This window comes from Mustelus asterias, chromosome 10, assembly GCF_964213995.1.
Source record: "Mustelus asterias chromosome 10, sMusAst1.hap1.1, whole genome shotgun sequence".
In the NCBI taxonomy this organism is placed as follows: domain Eukaryota; kingdom Metazoa; phylum Chordata; class Chondrichthyes; order Carcharhiniformes; family Triakidae; genus Mustelus; species Mustelus asterias.
In genome coordinates, this window is record NC_135810.1 from 69,416,280 (window position 1) to 69,436,230 (window position 19,951).

Below are 19,951 nucleotides of genomic sequence, written 5' to 3' on the forward strand. Positions count from 1 at the left end.
TCTCTTCCCTTCTGTTCTCTTCTCTTCCCTTCTCTTCTCCTATCTTCCCTTCTCTTCTGTTCTCTTCTCTTCCCATCTCGTCTCTTCCCTTCTCTTCCCTTCCCTTCCCTTCCGTTCTCTTCTGGTCGGTTCTGTTCTCTTCTCTTCCCGTCTCTTCTGTTCCCATCCCTTCTCTTCTCTTCTCTTCCTTCTCTTTCCTTCCTTTCTCTTCTCTTCCCTTCTTTCACTTTGCTTCCCTTCTCTTTCCTTCTCGTCGCTTCCCTTCACATCTCCTCTGTTCTCTTCTCTTCCCTTCTCTTCTCTTCTCTTTCCTTCTCTTTCCTTCACTTCTCTTCCGTTCTCTTCTGTTCTCTTCTCTTCCCTTCTCTTTCCTTCTCTTCTCTTCCCTACTCTTCCCTTCTCTTCTCTTCCCTTCTCTTCTCTTATCTTCTTTTCACTTCTCTACCCTTCTCTTTCCTTCTCATCTCTTCGCTTCACATCTCCTCTGTTCTCTTCCCTTCCCTTTTCTTCTCTTCTCTTTTCTTCTCTTACCTTCTCCTCCCTTCTCTTCTCTTCTCTTCTCTTCTTTTCTCTCCTCTTCTCTTCGCTTCTCTTCTCTTCTCTTCTATTCTTTTCTCTTCTCTTCTCTTCTCTTCCCTTCTCTTCCCTTCTGTTCTCTTCTCTTCTCTTCCCTTCTCTTTTCTTCTCTTCTCTTTTCTTCTCTTACCTTCTCCTCCCTTCTCTTCTCTTCTTTTCTCTCCTCTTCTCTTCTCTTCTCTTCTATTCTTTTCTCTTCTCTTCTCTTCTCGTCCCCTCTCCTCCCTTCTCTTCTCTTCTCTTCCCTTCTCTTCCGTTCTCTTCTCTTCTCTTCCCTTCTCTTCTCTTCCCTTCTCTTCTCATCCCTCCTCTTCTCTTCTCTTCTCTTCCCTTCCCTTCTGTTCCATTCTCTCATCTTCTCTTCTCTTCTCTTCTCATCCCTCCTCTTCTCTTTTCTTCTCTTCCCTTCCCTTCTCTTCTCTTCTCTTCCCCTCCCGTCTCTTCTCTTCTCTTCTTGTTCTCTTCCCTTCCCTTTTCTTCTCTTCTCTTCCCCTCCCGTCTCTTCTCTAATCTACTCCCCTCATCCCTCCTCTTCTCTTCTCTTCTCTTCCCTACCTTTCTCTTCTCTTCTCGTCCCTCCTCTTCCCTTCTATTCTCTTCTCTTCCCTTCCCTTCCCTTCTCTTCTCTTCCCCTCCCGTCTCTTCTCTTCTCTTCTGATCTCTTCTCTTTCCTTCTCTTCTCTTCCCTTTTCTTCTCATCCCATCTCTTCCCTTCTCTTCTCTTCACTTCCCTTCTCTTTTCTTCCATTCTCTTCCTTTCTCTTCACCTCCCTCCTCTTCTCTTCTCTTCCCTTCTCTTCTCTTCCTTTCTCATCTCGTCCCTTTCCTCCTGTTCTGTTCTCTTCTCTTCCCTTCTCTTTTCTTCCCTTCTCTTTTCTTCCATTCTCTTCCCTTCTCTACCCCTCCCTCCTCTTCTCTTCTCTTCCCTTCCCTTCTCTTCCCTTCTCTTCTCTGCTCTGCTCTTATCTTCCCTTATCTTCTCCTCCCTACTCTTCTCTTCTCTGCACTTCTCTTCTCTTCTCTTCCCTTCTCTTCTCTTCCCTTCTCTTCTCATCGCTTCTCTTCCCTTCTCTGCTCTTCTCTTCCCGTCTCTTCTCTTCCATTCTCTTCTCGTCCCTTCCCTTCTGTTCTGTTCTCTTCTCTTCCCTTCTCTTCTCTTCACTTCCCTTCTCTTTTCTTCCATTCTCTTCCCTTCTCTACCACTCCATCGTCATCTCTTCTCTTCCCTTCCCTTCCCTTCCCTTCTCTTCTCTTCTCTCCCTTCTCTTCTCTTCCATTCTCTTCTCGTCCCTTCCCTTCTCTTCCCTTCTGTTCTGTTCTGTTCTCTTCTCTTCTCTTCTCTTCTCATCTCTTCCCTACTCTTCTCTACTCTTCTCTTCTCTTCCCTTCCTTTTTCTTCTCTCCGCTTCTCTTCTCTTCTCTTCTCATCCCTCCTCTTCTCTTCTCTTCCCATCCCTTCCCTTCCCTTCTCTTCCCTTCTCTTCTCTTCCATTCTCTTCTCGTCCCTTTCCTTCTGTTCTGTTCTCTTCTCTTCCCTTCTCTTCTCTTCCCTTCCCTTCTCTTTTCATCCATTCTCTTCCCTTCTCTACCCCTCCATCCTCTTCTCTTCTCTTCCCTTCCCTTCACTTCCCTTCTCTTCTCTGCTCTGCTCTTATCTTCCCTTTTCTTCTCCTCCCTACTCTTCTCTTCTCAGCACTTCTCTTCTCTTCCCTTCTCTTCTCTTCCCTTCTCTTCTCATCGCTTCTCTTCCCTTCTCTTCTCGTCTCTTCCCGTCTCTTCTCTTCCATTCTCTTCTCGTCCCTTCCCTTCTGTTCTGTTCTCTTCTCTTCCCTTCTCTTCTCTTCACTTCCCTTCTCTTTTCTTCCATTCTCTTCCCTTCTCTACCACTCCATCGTCATCTCTTCTCTTCCCTTCCCTTCTCTTCCCTTCTCTTCTCTTCTCTTCCCTTCTCTTCTCTTCCATTCTCTTCTCGTCCCTTCCCTTCTCTTCCCTTCTGTTCTGTTCTGTTCTCTTCTCTTCTCTTCTCATCTCTTCCCTACTCTTCTCTACTCTTCTCTTCTCTTCCCTTCCCTTTTCTTCTCTCCGCTTCCCTTCTCATCTCTTCTCATCCCTCCTCTTCTCTTCCCTTCCCTTCCCTTCTCTTCTCTTCTCTTCTCCTCCCTTCTCTTCTCTTCCATTCTTTCATCTTCTCTTCCCTTCTCTTCACTTATCAACTCTCCTCTTCTCTTTTCTTCTCTTCCCTTCCCTTCCCTTCTCTTCTTTTCCCCTCCCGGCTCTTCTCTGCTCTTCTGTTCTCTTCTCTTCCCTTCTCTTCTCTTCCCTTTTCTTCTCATCCCTTCTCTTCCCTTCTCTTCTCTTCACTTCCCTTCTCTTTTCTTCCATTCTCTGCCCTTCTCTTCCCCTCCCTCCTCTTCTCTTCTCTTCCCTTCCCTTCTCTCCCCTTCTCTTCTCCTCTCTTCCCTTCGCTACTCTTCCATTCTCTTCACTTATCATCCGTCCTCTTCTCTTTTCTTCTCTTCCCTTCCCTTCTCTTCTCTTCCCCTCCCGCCTCTTCTCTTCCCTTCTCTTCCCTTCTCTTCTCTTTTCTTCCTTTCTCTTCCCTTCTCTTCTCTTCCCATCTCTTCTCTTGTCTTCCCTTCCCTTCTCTTTTCTTCTCTTCTCTTCCCTTCCCTTCTCTTCCATTCTCTCCTCTTCTCTTCCCATGTCTTCTCTTATCGTCCCTCCTCTTCTCTTTTCATCTCTTTCCTTCCCTTCTCTTCTCTTCCCCTCCCGTCTCCTCTCTTCTCTTCTCTTCTCTTCTCTTCGCCTCCCGTCTCTTCTCTTCGCTTCTCTTCTCATCCCTCCTCTTCTCTTCTGTTCTCTTCCCTTCCTTTCTCTTCTCTTCTCTTCCCTTCTCTTCTCTTCTCTTCTCTACCCTTCCCTTCTCTTCTCTTCCCTTCTCTTCTCTTCTCTTCCCTTCTGTTCCCGTCTCTTCTCTTCCATTCTCTTCTCTTCTCATCTCTTCCCTTCTCTTCTCTTCTTTTCACTTCTCTTCCCGTCTCTTCTCTTCCATTCTCTTCTCTTCTCTTCCCTTCTCTTCTATTCTCATCCCTCCTCTTCTCTTTTCTTCTCTTCCCTTCCCTTCACTTCTCTTCTCTTCCCCTCCCGTCTCTTCTCCTCTCTACTCTTCTCATCCCTCCTCTTCTCTTCTCTTCCCTACCTTTCTCTTCTCTTCTCGTCCCTCCTCTTCCCTTCTCTTCTCTTCTCTTCTCTTCCCTTCCCTTCTCTTCTCCTCTCTTCCCTTATCTTCTCTTCTCTTCTCATCCCTCTTCTTCTCTTCTCTTCTCTTCCCTTCCGTTCTTCTCTCTTCCCTTCCCTACTATTATCTTCCCTGTTCATTCTCTTCTCTTCTGTTCCCTTCTCTTTCCTTCTCTTCGTTTCCCTTCTCTTCTCTTCCCTTCTCTTCCCCTCTCTTCTCTTCCCTTCTCTTCCCTTCTCTTCCCTTCTCTACCCTTCTCTTCTCTTCCTCTCTCCTCTCTTCTCTTCTCTTCTCCTCTCTTCTCTTCTCTTCCCTTCTCTTCTCTTACCTTCCCTTCACTTCCCTTCTCTGCTCTGCTCTGCTCTTATCTTCCCTTATCTTCTCCTCCCTACTCTTCTCTTCTCTGCCCTTCTCTTCTCTTCTCTTCTCTTCCCTTCTCTTCTCTTCCCTTCTCTTCTCATCCCTTCTCTTCCCTTCTCTTCTCTTCACTTCCCTTCTCTTTTCTTCCATTCTCTTCCCTTCTCTTCCCCTCCCTCCTCTACTCTTCTCTTCCCTTCCCTTCTCTTCTCGTCCCATCTCTTCTCTTCCATTCTCTTCTCGTCCCTTCCCTTCTCTTCCCTTCTGTTCTGTTCTCTTCTCTTCCCTTCTCTTCTCTTCACTTCCCTTCACTTTTCTTCCACTCTCTTCCCTTCTCTTCCCCTCTCTCCTCTTCTCTTCTCTTCCCTTCCCTTCGCTTCAGTTCTCTTCTCTTCTCTTCCCTTCTCTTCTGTTCTCTTCCCTTCTCTTCTCTTCTCTTTCCTTCTCTTTCCTTCCCTTCTCTTCTCTTCTTTTCTCTTCTCTTCCCTTTTCTTCTCCTCTGTTCTCTTCTCCCCTATTCGCTTCTCTTCTCTTCCCTTCACTGCTCTACTCTTCCCTTCTCTTCTCTTCTCTTCTTTCATTTTACCTTCTCGTCTCTTCCCTTCTCTTACCTTTTCTTCCCTTCCCTTCCCTTGTCTTCTCTTCCATTCTCTTCCCTTCTCATCTCTTCCCTTCTCTTCCCTTCCCTTCCCTTCGCTTCAGTTCTCTTCTCTTCTCTTCTCTTCCCTTCTCTTCTGTTCTCTTCCCTTCTCTTCTCTTTCCTTCTCTTTCCTTCCCTTCTCTTCTCTTCTTTTCTCTTCTCTTCCCTTTTCTTCTCCTCTGTTCTCTTCTCTTCCCTTCTCTTCTCTTCTCTTCTCTTCGCTTCTCTTCTTTTCTCTTCCCCTCTCTTCTCTTCTCTTCTCTTCCCTTCTCTTTTCTTCTCTTCCCTTCTCTTCCCTTCACTTCCCTTGTCTTCTCTTCCCTTCCCTTCCCTACCCTTCCCTTCTCTTCTGTTCTCTTCCCTTCTCTTCTCTTTCCTTCTCTTTCCTTCCCATCTCATCTCTTCTCTTCTTTTCTCTTCGCTTCTCTTGTCTTTCCTTCTCTTCTCGTCCCTTCTCTTCTCCTCTGTTCTCTTCTTTTCCCTTCTCTTCCCTTCTCTTCTCTTCTGTTCTCTTCTCTTCTCTTCCCTTCTCTTCTCTTCACTCCCCTTCTCATCTCTTCCCTTCTCTTCTCTTCTCTTCCCTTCCCTTGTCTTCACTTCCGTTCCCTTCTCTTCCCTTCGCTTCTCCTCTGTTCCTTTCTCTTCACTTCTCTTCTCTTCTCATCCCTTCGCTTCTAGTCTCTTCCCTTCTCTTCTCTTCTTTTATTTTGTCTTCTCTTGTCTTCCCTTCTCTTCCCTTCTCTTTCCTTCTCTTTGCTTCTCTTCTACTCTCTCCTCTTCCCTTCTCTTCTCTTCCCTTCCCTGCTCTTCTCCTCTCTTCACTGTCATTCTCTTCCATCCTCTTCCCTTCCCTTCTCTTCTGTTCCCTTCTCTTTGCTTCTCTTCTCTTCTCTACCCTTGTCTTCTCTTCCCTTCTCTTCACTTCACCTCTCTTCTCTTTCCTTCCCTTCTCTTGCCTTCCATTCTCTTCTCCTCTCTTCTCTTCCCTTCTCTTCCCTTCCATTCTCTTCTCCTCTCTTCTCTTCTCTTCTCTTCTCTTCTCTTCCCTTCCCTTCTCTTCTCTTCTCTTCTCTTCCTTTCTCTTCTCTTCTCTTCTGTTCCCTTCTCTTTGCTTCTCTTCTCTTCTCTACCCTTGTCTTTCCTTCTCTTCACTTCTCTTCTCCTCTCTTCCCTTCTCCTGTCTTTCCTTCCCTTCTCTTCTCTTCCCTTCTCTTCACTTCTCTTTCCTTCTCTTCTCTTCGCTTCCCTTCTCTCCCTTCTCTTCTCTTTCCTTCTCTTCTCTTTCTTTCTCTTCTCTTCTCTTTCCTTCTCTCCTCTTTCCTTCCCTTCTCTTGCCTTCCATTCTCTTCTCCTCTCTTCTCTTCCCTTCTCTTCCCTTCCATTCTCTTCTCTTCTCTTCCCTTCCCTTCCCTTCTCTTCTCTTCTCTTCCTTTCTCTTCTCTTCTCTTCCCTTCTCTTCTATTCTCATCCCTCCTCTTCTCTTTTCTTCTCTTCCCTTCCCTTCACTTCTCTTCTCTTCCCCTCCCGTCTCTTCTCCTCTCTACTCTTCTCATCCCTCCTCTTCTCTTCTCTTCCCTACCTTTCTCTTCTCTTCTCGTCCCTCCTCTTCCCTTCTCTTCTCTTCTCTTCTCTTCCCTTCCCTTCTCTTCTCCTCTCTTCCCTTATCTTCTCTTCTCTTCTCTTCTCATCCCTCTTCTTCTCTTCTCTTCTCTTCCCTTCCGTTCTTCTCTCTTCCCTTCCCTACTATTATCTTCCCTGTTCATTCTCTTCTCTTCTGTTCCCTTCTCTTTCCTTCTCTTCGTTTCCCTTCTCTTCTCTTCCCTTGTCTTTCCTTCTCTTCACTTCTCTTCTCCTCTCTTCCCTTCTCCTGTCTTTCCTTCCCTTCTCTTCTCTTCCCTTCTCTTCACTTCTCTTTCCTTCTCTTCTCTTCGCTTCCCTTCTCTCCCTTCTCTTCTCTTTCCTTCTCTTCTCTTTCCTTCTCTTCTCTTCTCTTTCCTTCTCTCCTCTTTCCTTCCCTTCTCTTGCCTTCCATTCTCTTCTCCTCTCTTCTCTTCCCTTCTCTTCCCTTCCATTCTCTTCTCTTCTCTTCCCTTCCCTTCCCTTCTCTTCTCTTCTCTTCCTTTCTCTTCTCTTCTCTTCCCTTCTCTTCTATTCTCATCCCTCCTCTTCTCTTTTCTTCTCTTCCCTTCCCTTCACTTCTCTTCTCTTCCCCTCCCGTCTCTTCTCCTCTCTACTCTTCTCATCCCTCCTCTTCTCTTCTCTTCCCTACCTTTCTCTTCTCTTCTCGTCCCTCCTCTTCCCTTCTCTTCTCTTCTCTTCTCTTCCCTTCCCTTCTCTTCTCCTCTCTTCCCTTATCTTCTCTTCTCTTCTCTTCTCATCCCTCTTCTTCTCTTCTCTTCTCTTCCCTTCCGTTCTTCTCTCTTCCCTTCCCTACTATTATCTTCCCTGTTCATTCTCTTCTCTTCTGTTCCCTTCTCTTTCCTTCTCTTCGTTTCCCTTCTCTTCTCTTCCCTTCTCTTCCCCTCTCTTCTCTTCCCTTCTCTTCCCTTCTCTTCCCTTCTCTACCCTTCTCTTCTCTTCCTCTCTCCTCTCTTCTCTTCTCTTCTCCTCTCTTCTCTTCTCTTCCCTTCTCTTCTCTTACCTTCCCTTCACTTCCCTTCTCTGCTCTGCTCTGCTCTTATCTTCCCTTATCTTCTCCTCCCTACTCTTCTCTTCTCTGCCCTTCTCTTCTCTTCTCTTCTCTTCCCTTCTCTTCTCTTCCCTTCTCTTCTCATCCCTTCTCTTCCCTTCTCTTCTCTTCACTTCCCTTCTCTTTTCTTCCATTCTCTTCCCTTCTCTTCCCCTCCCTCCTCTACTCTTCTCTTCCCTTCCCTTCTCTTCTCGTCCCATCTCTTCTCTTCCATTCTCTTCTCGTCCCTTCCCTTCTCTTCCCTTCTGTTCTGTTCTCTTCTCTTCCCTTCTCTTCTCTTCACTTCCCTTCACTTTTCTTCCACTCTCTTCCCTTCTCTTCCCCTCTCTCCTCTTCTCTTCTCTTCCCTTCCCTTCACTTCCCTTCCCTTCCCTTCGCTTCAGTTCTCTTCTCTTCTCTTCTCTTCCCTTCTCTTCTGTTCTCTTCCCTTCTCTTCTCTTCTCTTTCCTTCTCTTTCCTTCCCTTCTCTTCTCTTCTTTTCTCTTCTCTTCCCTTTTCTTCTCCTCTGTTCTCTTCTCCCCTATTCGCTTCTCTTCTCTTCCCTTCACTGCTCTACTCTTCCCTTCTCTTCTCTTCTCTTCTTTCATTTTACCTTCTCGTCTCTTCCCTTCTCTTACCTTTTCGTCCCTTCCCTTCCCTTGTCTTCTCTTCCATTCTCTTCCCTTCTCATCTCTTCCCTTCTCTTCCCTTCCCTTCTCTTCCCTTCCCTTCCCTTCGCTTCAGTTCTCTTCTCTTCTCTTCTCTTCCCTTCTCTTCTGTTCTCTTCCCTTCTCTTCTCTTCTCTTTCCTTCCCTTTCCTTCCCTTCTCTTCTCTTCTTTTCTCTTTTCTTCCCTTTTCTTCTCCTCTGTTCTCTTCTCTTCCCTTCTCTTCTCTTCTTTTCTTTCCCTTCTCTTCACTTCTCTTCTCTTCGCTTCTCTTCTTTTCTCTTCCCCTCTCTTCTCTTCTCTTCTCTTCCCTTCTCTTTTCTTCTCTTCCCTTCTCTTCCCTTCACTTCCCTTGTCTTCTCTTCCCTTCCCTTCCCTACCCTTCCCTTCTCTTCTGTTCTCTTCCCTTCTCTTCTCTTTCCTTCTCTTTCCTTCCCATCTCATCTCTTCTCTTCTTTTCTCTTCGCTTCTCTTGTCTTTCCTTCTCTTCTCGTCCCTTCTCTTCTCCTCTGTTCTCTTCTTTTCCCTTCTCTTCCCTTCTCTTCTCTTCTGTTCTCTTCTCTTCTCTTCTCTTCCCTTCTCTTCTCTTCACTCCCCTTCTCATCTCTTCCCTTCTCTTCTCTTCTCTTCCCTTCCCTTGTCTTCACTTCCGTTCCCTTCTCTTCCCTTCGCTTCTCCTCTGTTCCCTTCTCTTCACTTCTCTTCTCTTCTCATCCCTTCGCTTCTAGTCTCTTCCCTTCTCTTCTCTTCTTTTATTTTGTCTTCTCTTGTCTTCCCTTCTCTTCCCTTCTCTTTCCTTCTCTTTGCTTCTCTTCTACTCTCTCCTCTTCCCTTCTCTTCTCTTCCCTTCCCTGCTCTTCTCCTCTCTTCACTGTCATTCTCTTCCATCCTCTTCCCTTCCCTTCTCTTCTGTTCCCTTCTCTTTGCTTCTCTTCTCTTCTCTACCCTTGTCTTCTCTTCCCTTCTCTTCACTTCACCTCTCTTCTCTTTCCTTCCCTTCTCTTGCCTTCCATTCTCTTCTCCTCTCTTCTCTTCCCTTCTCTTCCCTTCCATTCTCTTCTCCTCTCTTCTCTTCTCTTCTCTTCTCTTCCCTTCCCTTCTCTTCTCTTCTCTTCCTTTCTCTTCTCTTCTCTTCTGTTCCCTTCTCTTTGCTTCTCTTCTCTTCTCTACCCTTGTCTTTCCTTCTCTTCACTTCTCTTCTCCTCTCTTCCCTTCTCCTGTCTTTCCTTCCCTTCTCTTCTCTTCCCTTCTCTTCACTTCTCTTTCCTTCTCTTCTCTTCGCTTCCCTTCTCTCCCTTCTCTTCTCTTTCCTTCTCTTCTCTTTCCTTCTCTTCTCTTCACTTCTCTGCCCTTCTCTTCTCTTCTCTTTCCTTCTCTCCTCTTTCCTTCCCTTCTCTTGCCTTCCATTCTCTTCTCCTCTCTTCTCTTCCCTTCTCTTCCCTTCCGTTCTCTTCTCTTCTCTTCCCTTCCCTTCTCTTCTCTTCCTTTCTCTTCTCTTCTGTTCCCTTCTCTTTGCTTCTCTTCTCTTCTCTACCCTTGTCTTTCCTTCTCTTCACTTCTCTTCTCCTCTCTTCCCTTCTCCTGTCTTCCCTTCCCTTCTCTTCTCTTCCCTTCTCTTCTCTTCTCTTTCCTTCTCTTCTCTTCTTTTCTCTTCTCTTCCCTTTTCTTCTCCTCTGTTCTCTTCTCCCCTATTCGCTTCTCTTCTCTTCCCTTCACTGCTCTACTCTTCCCTTCTCTTCTCTTCTCTTCTTTCATTTTACCTTCTCGTCTCTTCCCTTCTCTTACCTTTTCTTCCCTTCCCTTCCCTTGTCTTCTCTTCCATTCTCTTCCCTTCTCATCTCTTCCCTTCTCTTCCCTTCCCTTCTCTTCCCTTCCCTTCCCTTCGCTTCAGTTCTCTTCTCTTCTCTTCTCTTCCCTTCTCTTCTGTTCTCTTCCCTTCTCTTCTCTTCTCTTTCCTTCCCTTTCCTTCCCTTCTCTTCTCTTCTTTTCTCTTCTCTTCCCTTTTCTTCTCCTCTGTTCTCTTCTCTTCCCTTCTCTTCTCTTCTTTTCTTTCCCTTCTCTTCACTTCTCTTCTCTTCGCTTCTCTTCTTTTCTCTTCCCCTCTCTTCTCTTCTCTTCTCTTCCCTTCTCTTTTCTTCTCTTCCCTTCCCTTCCCTACCCTTCCCTTCTCTTCTGTTCTCTTCCCTTCTCTTCTCTTTCCTTCTCTTTCCTTCCCATCTCATCTCTTCTCTTCTTTTCTCTTCGCTTCTCTTGTCTTTCCTTCTCTTCTCGTCCCTTCTCTTCTCCTCTGTTCTCTTCTTTTCCCTTCTCTTCCCTTCTCTTCTCTTCTGTTCTCTTCTCTTCTCTTCCCTTCTCTTCTCTTCACTTCCCTTCTCATCTCTTCCCTTCTCTTCTCTTCTCTTCCCTTCCCTTGTCTTCACTTCTGTTCCCTTCTCTTCCCTTCGCTTCTCCTCTGTTCCCTTCTCTTCACTTCTCTTCTCTTCTCATCCCTTCGCTTCTAGTCTCTTCCCTTCTCTTCTCTTCTTTTATTTTGTCTTCTCTTGTCTTCCCTTCTCTTCCCTTCTCTTTCCTTCTCTTTGCTTCTCTTCTACTCTCTCCTCTTCCCTTCTCTTCTCTTCCCTTCCCTGCTCTTCTCCTCTCTTCACTGTCATTCTCTTCCATCCTCTTCCCTTCCCTTCTCTTCTGTTCCCTTCTCTTTGCTTCTCTTCTCTTCTCTACCCTTGTCTTCTCTTCCCTTCTCTTCACTTCACCTCTCTTCTCTTTCCTTCCCTTCTCTTGCCTTCCATTCTCTTCTCCTCTCTTCTCTTCCCTTCTCTTCCCTTCCATTCTCTTCTCCTCTCTTCTCTTCTCTTCTCTTCTCTTCCCTTCCCTTCTCTTCTCTTCTCTTCCTTTCTCTTCTCTTCTCTTCTGTTCCCTTCTCTTTGCTTCTCTTCTCTTCTCTACCCTTGTCTTTCCTTCTCTTCACTTCTCTTCTCCTCTCTTCCCTTCTCCTGTCTTTCCTTCCCTTCTCTTCTCTTCCCTTCTCTTCACTTCTCTTTCCTTCTCTTCTCTTCGCTTCCCTTCTCTCCCTTCTCTTCTCTTTCCTTCTCTTCTCTTTCCTTCTCTTCTCTTCACTTCTCTGCCCTTCTCTTCTCTTCTCTTTCCTTCTCTCCTCTTTCCTTCCCTTCTCTTGCCTTCCATTCTCTTCTCCTCTCTTCTCTTCCCTTCTCTTCCCTTCCGTTCTCTTCTCTTCTCTTCCCTTCCCTTCCCTTCTCTTCTCTTCCTTTCTCTTCTCTTCTGTTCCCTTCTCTTTGCTTCTCTTCTCTTCTCTACCCTTGTCTTTCCTTCTCTTCACTTCTCTTCTCCTCTCTTCCCTTCTCCTGTCTTCCCTTCCCTTCTCTTCTCTTCCCTTCTCTTCTCTTCTCTTTCCTTCTCTTCTCTTCGCTTCCCTTCTCTCCCTTCTCTTCTCTTTCCTTCTCTTCTCTTTCCTTATCTTCTCTTCACTTCTCTGCCCTTCTCTTCTCTTCTCTTTCCTTCTCTCCTCTTTCCTTCTCTTCTCTTCTCTTCCCTTCTCTTTCCTTCACTTCTCTTCCCTTCTCTTCTCTTCCCTTCTCTTCACTTCCCCTCTCTTCTCTTTCCTTCCCTTCTCTTGCCTACCATTCTCTTCTCCTCTCTTCTCTTCCCTTCTCTTCCCTTCCATTCTCTTCTCCTCTCTTCTCTTCTCTTCTCTTCCCTTCCCTTCTCTTCTCTTATCTTCTCTTCTCTTCTCTTCCCTTCCCTTCTGTTATCATCCCTTCCCTTCTCTTCTCTTCCCTTCTCTTCCCTTCTCATCTCTTCCCTTCAGTTCTGTTCCCTTCTATTCCCTTCCCTTCTCTTCTGTTCTCTTCCCTTCTCTTCTCTTCCCTTCCCTTCTCCTCTCGTCCCTTCTCTTTCCTTCTCTCCTCTTCCCTTTCCTTCTCCTCTGTTTCCTTCTCTTCCCTTCCCTTCTCTTCTCTTCACTTCTCTTCCCGTCTCTTCTGTTCTCATCCCTTCTCTTCTCTTCTCTTTCCTTCTCTTTCCTCCACTTCTCTTCTCTTCTCTTCTTTTCCCTTCTCTTCCCTTCTCTTCTCCTCTGTTCTCTGCTCTTCCCTTCTCTTCTCTTCTCTTCTTTTTTTTTCCCTTCTCTTCTCTTCTCTCCACTTCTCTTCTCTTCTGTACTGTTCTCTTCTCTTCTCTTCCCTACTCTTCCGTTCTCTTCCCTTCTCTTCTCTTCCCTTTCCTTTCTTTCCTTCCCTTCTCTTCTCTTCTCATCTCTTCCCTTCCCTTCTCTTTCCTTCTCTTCTCTTCCATTCTCTTCTCCTCTGTTCCCTTCTCTTCCCTTCTCTTCTCTTCTTTTCTTTTCACTTCTCATCTCTTCTCTTCTCATCACTTCTCTTCTTTCCTCTTCTCTTCTCTACTCTTCTCTTCCCTTCCCTTCTGTTATCATCCCTTCTCTTCTCTTCTCTTCTCGTCCCTTCTCTTCCCCCCTATTCGCTTCTCTTCTCTGCCCTTCCCTTCGCTTCCCTTCCCTTCTCTTCTGTTCTCTTCTCTTCCCTTCTCTTTTCGTCCCTTCTCTTCCCTTCCCTTCTCTTCTCTTCCCTTCTCTTCTCTTCTCTTTGCTTTCCTTCTCTTTCTTTCCCTTCTCTTCTCTTCCCTTCTGTTCTCTTCTCTTCTTTTCTTTTCCCTTCACTTCTCTTCTCTTCGCTTCTCTTCTTTTCTCATCCCTTCTCTTCCCTTCTCTTCTCTTCTCTTCCCTTCTCTTTTCTTCCATTCTCTGCCCTTCTCTTCCCCTCCCTCCTCTTCTCTTCTCTTCCCTTCCCTTCTCTCCCCTTCTCTTCTCCTCTCTTCCCTTCGCTTCTTTTCCATTCTCTTCACTTATCATCCGTCCTCTTCTCTTTTCTTCTCTTCCCTTCCCTTCTCTTCTCTTCTCTTCCCCTCCCGTCTCTTCTCTTCCCTTCTCTTCCCTTCCCTTCTCTTCTCTTTTCTTCCTTTCTCTTCCCTTCTCTTCTCTTCCCATCTCTTCTCTTCTCTTCCCTTCCCGTCTCTTTTCTTCTCTTCTCTTCCCTTCCCTTCTCTTCCATTCTCTCCTCTTCTCTTCCCATCTCTTCTCTTATCGTCCCTCCTCTTCTCTTTTCTTCTCTTTCCTTCCCTTCTCTTCTCTTCTCTTCCCCTCCCGTCTCCTCTCTTCTCTTCTCTTCTCTTCGCCTCCCGTCTCTTCTCTTCGCTTCTCTTCTCATCCCTCCTCTTCTCTTCTGTTCTCTTCCCTTCCTTTCTCTTCTCTTCTCTTCCCTTCTCTTCTCTTCTCTACCCTTCCCTTCCCTTCTCTTCTCTTCCCTTCTCTTCTCTTCTCTTCCCTTCTGTTCCCGTCTCTTCTCTTCCATTCTCTTCTCTTCTCATCTCTTCCCTTCTCTTCTCTTCTTTTCACTTCTCTTCCCGTCTCTTCTCTTCCATTCTCTTCTCTTCCCTTCTCTTCTATTCTCATCCCTCCTCTTCTCTTTTCTTCCATTCTCTTCCCTTCTCTTCCCCTCCCTCCTCTACTCTTCTCTTCCCTTCCCTTCTCTTCTCGTCCCATCTCTTCTCTTCCATTCTCTTCTCGTCCCTTCCCTTCTCTTCCCTTCTGTTCTGTTCTCTTCTCTTCTCTTCTCGTCCCTTCTCTTCCCCCCTATTCGCTTCTCTTCTCTGCCCTTCCCTTCGCTTCCCTTCCCTTCTCTTCTGTTCTCTTCTCTTCCCTTCTCTTTTCGTCCCTTCCCTTCCCTTCCCTTCTCTTCCCTTCCCTTCTCTTCTCTTCTCTTTGCTTTCCTTCTCTTTCTTTCCCTTCTCTTCTCTTCCCTTATGTTCTCTTCTCTTCTTTTCTTTTCCCTTCACTTCTCTTCTCTTCGCTTCTCTTCTTTTCTCTTCCCCTCTCTTCTCTTATCTTCTCTTCCCTTCTCTTCTCTTCTCTTCCCTTCTCTTCCCTTCGCTACCCTTCCCTTCTCTTCTGTTCTCTTCCCATCTCTTCTCTTCTCTTCTCTTTCCTTCTCTTTCCTTCTCTTCTCTTCTCTTCTCTTCTTTTCTCTTCTCTTCCCTTGTCTTTCCTTCTCTTCTCTTCCCTTCTCGTCTCCTCTGTTCTCTTCTTTTCCCTTCCCTTCTCTTCCCTTCGCTTCTCTTCACTTCTTTTCTCTTCTCTTCTCTTCTCTTCCGTTCTCTTCTCTTCGTTTCCCTTCTCTTCTCTTCCCTTCTCTTCCCTTCTCATCTCTTCCCTTCTCTTCTCTTCTCTTCCCTTCCCTTGTCTTCACTTCCGTTCACTTCTCTTCCCTTCGCTTCTCCTCTGTTCCCTTCTCTTCACTTCTCTTCTCTTCTCATCCCTTCGCTTCTATTCTCTTCCCTTCTCTTCTCTTCTTTTATTTTGCCTTCTTTTGTCTTCCTTTCTCTTCTCTTCTCTTCCCTTCTCTTCCCTTCTCTTCCCTTCTCTTTGCTTCTCTTCTACTCTCTCCTCTTCCCTTCTCTTCTCTTCCCTTCCCTGCTCTTCTCCTCTCTTCACTGTCATTCTCTTCCATCCTCTTCCCTTCCCTTCTCTTCTCTTCTGTTCCTTTCTCTTTGCTTCTCTTTCCTTCGCTTCTCTTCCTTTCTCTTCTCTTCTCTTCTGTTCCCTTCTCTTTGCTTCTCTTCTCTTCTCTACCCTTGTCTTTCCTTCTCTTCGCTTCTCTTCTCCTCTCTTCCCTTCTCCTGTCTTTCCTTCCCTTCTCTTCTCTTCCCTTCTCTTCTCTTCTCTTTCCTTCTCTTCTCTTCGCTTCCCTTCTCTCCCTTCTCTTCTCTTTCCTTCTCTTCTCTTTCCTTCTCTTCTCTTCACTTCTCTGCCCTTCTCTTCTCTTCCCTTCTCTTTCCTTCTCTCCACTTTCATTCTCTTCTCTTCTCTTCCCTTCTCTTTCCTTCACTTCTCTTCCCTTCTCTTCTCTTCTCTTCGCTTCTCTTCTCTTCCCTTCTCTTCACTTCCCCTCTCTTCTCTTTACTTCCCTTCTCTTGCCTTCCATTCTCTTCTCCTCTCTTCTCTTCCCTTCTCTTCCCTTCCATTCTCTTCCTCTCTCTTCTCTTCTCTTCTCTTCTCTTCCCTTCCCTTCCCTTCTCTTCTCTTCTCTTCCCTTCTCTTCTCTTCTCTTCTCTTCCCTTCCCTTCTGTTATCATCCCTTCCCTTCTCTTCTCATCCCTTCTCTTCTCCCCTATTCGCTTCTCTTCTCTTCCCTTCACTGCTCTACTCTTCCCTTCTCTTCACTTCTTTCATTTTACCTTCTCGTCTCTTCCCTTCTCTTACCTTTTCTTCCCTTCCCTTGTCTTCTCTTCCATTCTCTTCCCTTCTCGTCTCTTCCCTTCTCTTCCCTTCCCTTCTCTTCCCTTCCCTTCCCTTCGCTTCAGTGCTCTTCTCTTCTCTTCCCTTCTCTTCTGTTCTCTTCCCTTCTCTTCTCTTCTCTTTCCTTCTCTTTCCTTCCCTTCTCTTCTCTTCTTTTCTCTTCTCTTCCCTTCTCTTCTCTTCTTTTCTTTCCCTTAACTTCACTTCTCTTCTCTTCGCTTCTGTTCTTTTCTCTTCCCCTCTCTTCTCTTCTCTTCTCTTCCCTTCTCTTTTCTTCTCTTCCCTTCTCTTCCCTTCACTTCCCTTGTCTTCTCTTCCCTTCCCTTCCCTACCCTTCCCTTCTCTTCTGTTCTCTTCCCGTCTCTTCTCTTTCCTTCCCATCTCATCTCTTCTCTTCTTTTCTCTTCGCTTCTCTTGTCTTTCCTTCTCTTCTCGTCCCTTCTCTTCTCCTCTGTTCTCTTATTTTCCCTTCTCTTCCCTTCTCTTCTCTTCTTTTCTCTTCTCTTCTCTTCTCTTCCCTTCTCTTCTCTTCACTCCCCTTCTCATATCTTCCCTTCTCTTCTCTTCTCTTCCCTTCCCTTGTCTTCACTTCCGTTCCCTTCTCTTCCCTTCGCTTCCCCTCTGTTCCCTTCTCTTCACTTCTCTTCTCTTCTCATCCCTTCGCTTCTATTCTCTTCCCTTCTCTTCTCTTCTTTTATTTTGCCTTCTTTTGTCTTCCCTTCTCTTCTCTTCTCTTCCCTTCTCTTCCCTTCTCTTTCCTTCTCTTTGCTTCTCTTCTACTCTCTCCTCTTCCCTTCTCTTCCCTTCTCTTCCCTTCTCATCTCTTCCCTTCTCTTCCCTTCTCTTCTCTTTCCTTCCCTTCTCTTCACTTCCGTTCTCTTCTCTTCCCTTCTCTTCTCCTCTGTTCGCTTCTCTTCCCTTCTCCTCTCTTCTCATCCCTTCTCTTCTATTCTCTTCTCTTATTTTCCCTTCTCTTCCCTTCTCTTCTCCTCTGTTCTCTTCTCTTCCCTTCTCTTTCCTTCCCTTCTCTTCCCTTCTCTTCGCTTCTCTACTCTACTATTCGCTTCCCTTCTCTTCTTTTCATTTCCCTTCTCTTCCCTTCTCTTCCATTCCCTTCCCTTGTCTTCTCTTCCCTTCTCTTCCCTTCTCCTCTCTTCCCTTCTCTTCTGTTCTCTTCTCTTCCCTTCTCTGCTGTTATCTTCCCTTCTCTTCTCTTCTCTTCTCTTTCCTTCTCTTTCCTTCCCTTCTCTTCTCTTCTCAACTCTTCCCTTCCCTTCTCTTCCCTTCCCTTCTCTTCCCTTCTCTTCTCCTCTGTTCCCTTCTCTTCCCTTCCCTTCACTTCTTTTCTCTTCCCTTCTCTTCCCTTCCCTTCTCTTCCCTTCTCTTCTCTTCCCTTCCCTTCTGTTATCATCCCTTCTCTTCTCTTCTGTTCTCCCCTATTCGCTTCTCTTCTCTTCCCTTCCCTTCTCTTCCCTTTCCTTCTCTTCTCTACTTTTCTCTTCCCTTCTCTTCTCCCCTATTCGCCTCTCTTCTCTTCTCTTCCCTTCTCTTCCCTTCCCCTCCCTTCCCTTCTCTTCTGGTCTATTCTCTTCTCTTCCCTTCTCTTCTGTTCTCTTCCCTTCTCTTCTCTTCTCTTTCCTTCTCTTTCCTTCCCTTCTCTCCTCTTCTCTTCTTTTCTCTTCTCTTCCCTTCTCTTCTCCTCTGTTCTCTTCTCTTCCCTTCTCTTCTCTTCTCTTCTTTTCCCTTCTCTTCTCTTCTCTTCGCTTCTCTTCTCTTCAATTCTCTTCCCCTCTCTTCACTTCTCTTCTCTTTCCTTCTCTTTCTCTTTCCTTCTCTTTCTCTTTCCTTCCCATCTCTTCCCTTCTCTTCTTTTCTCTTCTCTTCCCTTGTCTTTCCTTCTCTACTCTTCCCTTCTCTTCTCCTCTGTTCTCTTCTTTTCCCTTCTCTTCTCTTCTCTTCGCTTCTCTTCTCTTCTTTTCTCTTCTCTTCTCTTCCCTTCTGTTCTCTTCACTTCCCTTCTCTTCCCTTCTCATCTCTTCCCTTCTCTTCTCTTCTCTTCCCTTCCCTTCTCTTCACTTCCGTTCTCTTCTCATCACTTCTCTTCCCCTCTGTTCCCTTCTCTTCCCTTCTGCTCTCTTCTCATCCTTTCTCTTCTATTCTCTTCCCATCTCTTCTCTTCTTTTCTGTTCTCTTCTCTTCTCTTCCCTTCTCTTCTCTTCCCTTCTCTGCTGTTATCTTCCCTTCTCTTCTCTTCTCTTTCCTTCTCTTTCCTTCCCTTCTCTTCTCTTCTCAACTCTTCCCTTCCCTTCTCTTTCCTTCTCTTCTCTTCCCTTCTCTTCTCCTCTGTTCCCTTCTCTTCCCTTCCCTTCCCTTCCCTTCTCTTCTCTTCTCTTCCCTTCTCTTCTCTTCCCTTCTGTTATCATCCCTTCTCTTCTCTTCTCTTCCCTTCTCTTCTCTACTGAAGAAGGGAAAGGGTTAATGTTTTTTGTACTCAATGTATTTTGTACCTAAAAGGTTGAATTTTGGACCTGGAATGTATCACAAACATGACGTTTCCTTGTGGCGAGTCATCCCTTTTTTATATTGCTCCTGGTAGTAGCATAAGCCATTTGTTCATATCTTTCATCTTTTACTTTAGTATAAGCCATTTGTTCATGGTCCCCTCGCTTGTTTATATCATTCTGATAAAACAGACAGTTGAATATAGAACATAGAAAGTCACAGCACAAGTTGCGCTGATCATATCCCTACCTCTAGGCCTATCTATAGCCCTCAATCCCATTAAATCCCATGTACTCATCCAGAAGTCTCTTAAAAGACCCCAACGAGTTTGCCTCCACCACCACCGACGTCAGCCGATTCCACTCACCCACCACCCTCTGAGTGAAAAACTTACCCCTGACATCTCCTCTGTACCTACCCCCCAGCACCTTAAACCTGTGTCCTCTCGTAGCAACCATTTCAGCCCTTGGAAATAGCCTCTGAGAGTCTACCCTATCCAGACCTCTCAACATCTTGTAAACCTCTATCAGGTCACCTCTCATCCTTCATCTCTCCAGGGAGAAGAGACCAAGCTCCCTCAACCTATCCTCATAAGGCATGCCCCCCAATCCAGGCAACATCCTTGTAAATCTCCTCTGCACCCTTTCAATGGCTTCAACATCTTTCCTGTAATGAGGTGACCAGAACTGCGCGCAGTACTCCAAGTGGGGTCTAACCAGGGTCCTATAAAGCTGCAGCATTATCTCCCGACTCCTCAACTCAATCCCTCGATTAATGAAGGCTAGTACGCCGTACGCCTTCTTGACCGCATCCTCCACCTGCGAGGTCGATTTAAGAGTCCTATGGACCCGGACCCCAAGGTCCTTCTGATCCTCTACACTGCTAAGAATGGTACCCTTCATATTATACTGCTGCTTCATCCCATTGGATCTGCCAAAATGGATCACTACACACTTATCCGGGTTGAAGTCCATCTGCCACTTCTCCGCCCAGTCTTGCATTCTATCTATGTCTCGCTGCAACTTCTGACATCCCTCCAAACTATCCACAACACCACCTACCTTGGTGTCGTCAGCAAACTTACCAACCCATCCCTCCACTCCTCATCCAGGTCATTTATGAAAATGACAAACAGCAAGGGTCCCAGAACAGATCCCTGGGGCACTCCACTGGTCACTGACCTCCATGCAGAGAAAGACCCCTCCACAGCCACTCTCTGCCTTCTGCAGGCAAGCCAGTTCTGGATCCACAAGGCAACAGCCCCTTGGATCCCATGCCCTCTCACTTTCTCAAGAAGTCTTGCATGGGGGACCTTATCGAACGCCTTGCTGAAGTCCATATAGACCACATCCACCGCTCTTCCTTCGTCAATGTGTTTGGTCACATTTTCAAAGAACTCAACCAGGCTCGTAAGGCATGACCTGCCCTTGACAAAGCCGTGCTGACTACTTTTGATCATACTAAACTTCTCTAGATGATCATAAATCCTGTCTCTCAGGATCCTCTCCATCAACTTACCAACCACTGAGGTTAGACTCACCGGTCGGTAATTTCCCGGGCTGTCCCTGTTCCCTTTCTTGAATATAGGGACCACATCTGCAATCCTCCAATCCTCCGGAACCTCTCCCGTCTCCATCGACGATGCAAAGATCATCGCCAAAGGCTCCGCAATCTCCTCCCTCGCCTCCCACAGTAACCTGGGGTACATCCCATCCGGTCCCGGCGACTTACCAACCTTGATGCCATTCAATAGTTCCAACACATCCTCTTTCTTTATGTCCACATGCTCGATCCTTTCTGTCCACCGCAAACCAGCAGTACAACCACCCAGATCCCTTTCCACCGTGAATACCGAGGTAAAGTATTCATTAAGCACCTCCGCCATTTCTAACGGTTCCGCACAAACTTTTCCCCCTTCACCTTTTAAGGGTCCTATGCCTTCACATCTCATCCTTTTACTCTTGACATATTTGGAGAAAGCCT

At 46.2% G+C, this 19,951-nt stretch overlaps 2 pseudogenes; both read right to left on the bottom strand.

Moving 5' to 3' along the window:
- Positions 1-263: 263 nt before the first annotated feature.
- Positions 264-15,462, bottom strand: LOC144499972 (uncharacterized; annotated as a pseudogene).
- A 639-nt stretch (positions 15,463-16,101) lies between these two features.
- LOC144499973 (uncharacterized) overlaps positions 16,102-19,951 on the bottom strand; it is a 29,274-nt pseudogene continuing 25,424 nt past the window's right edge.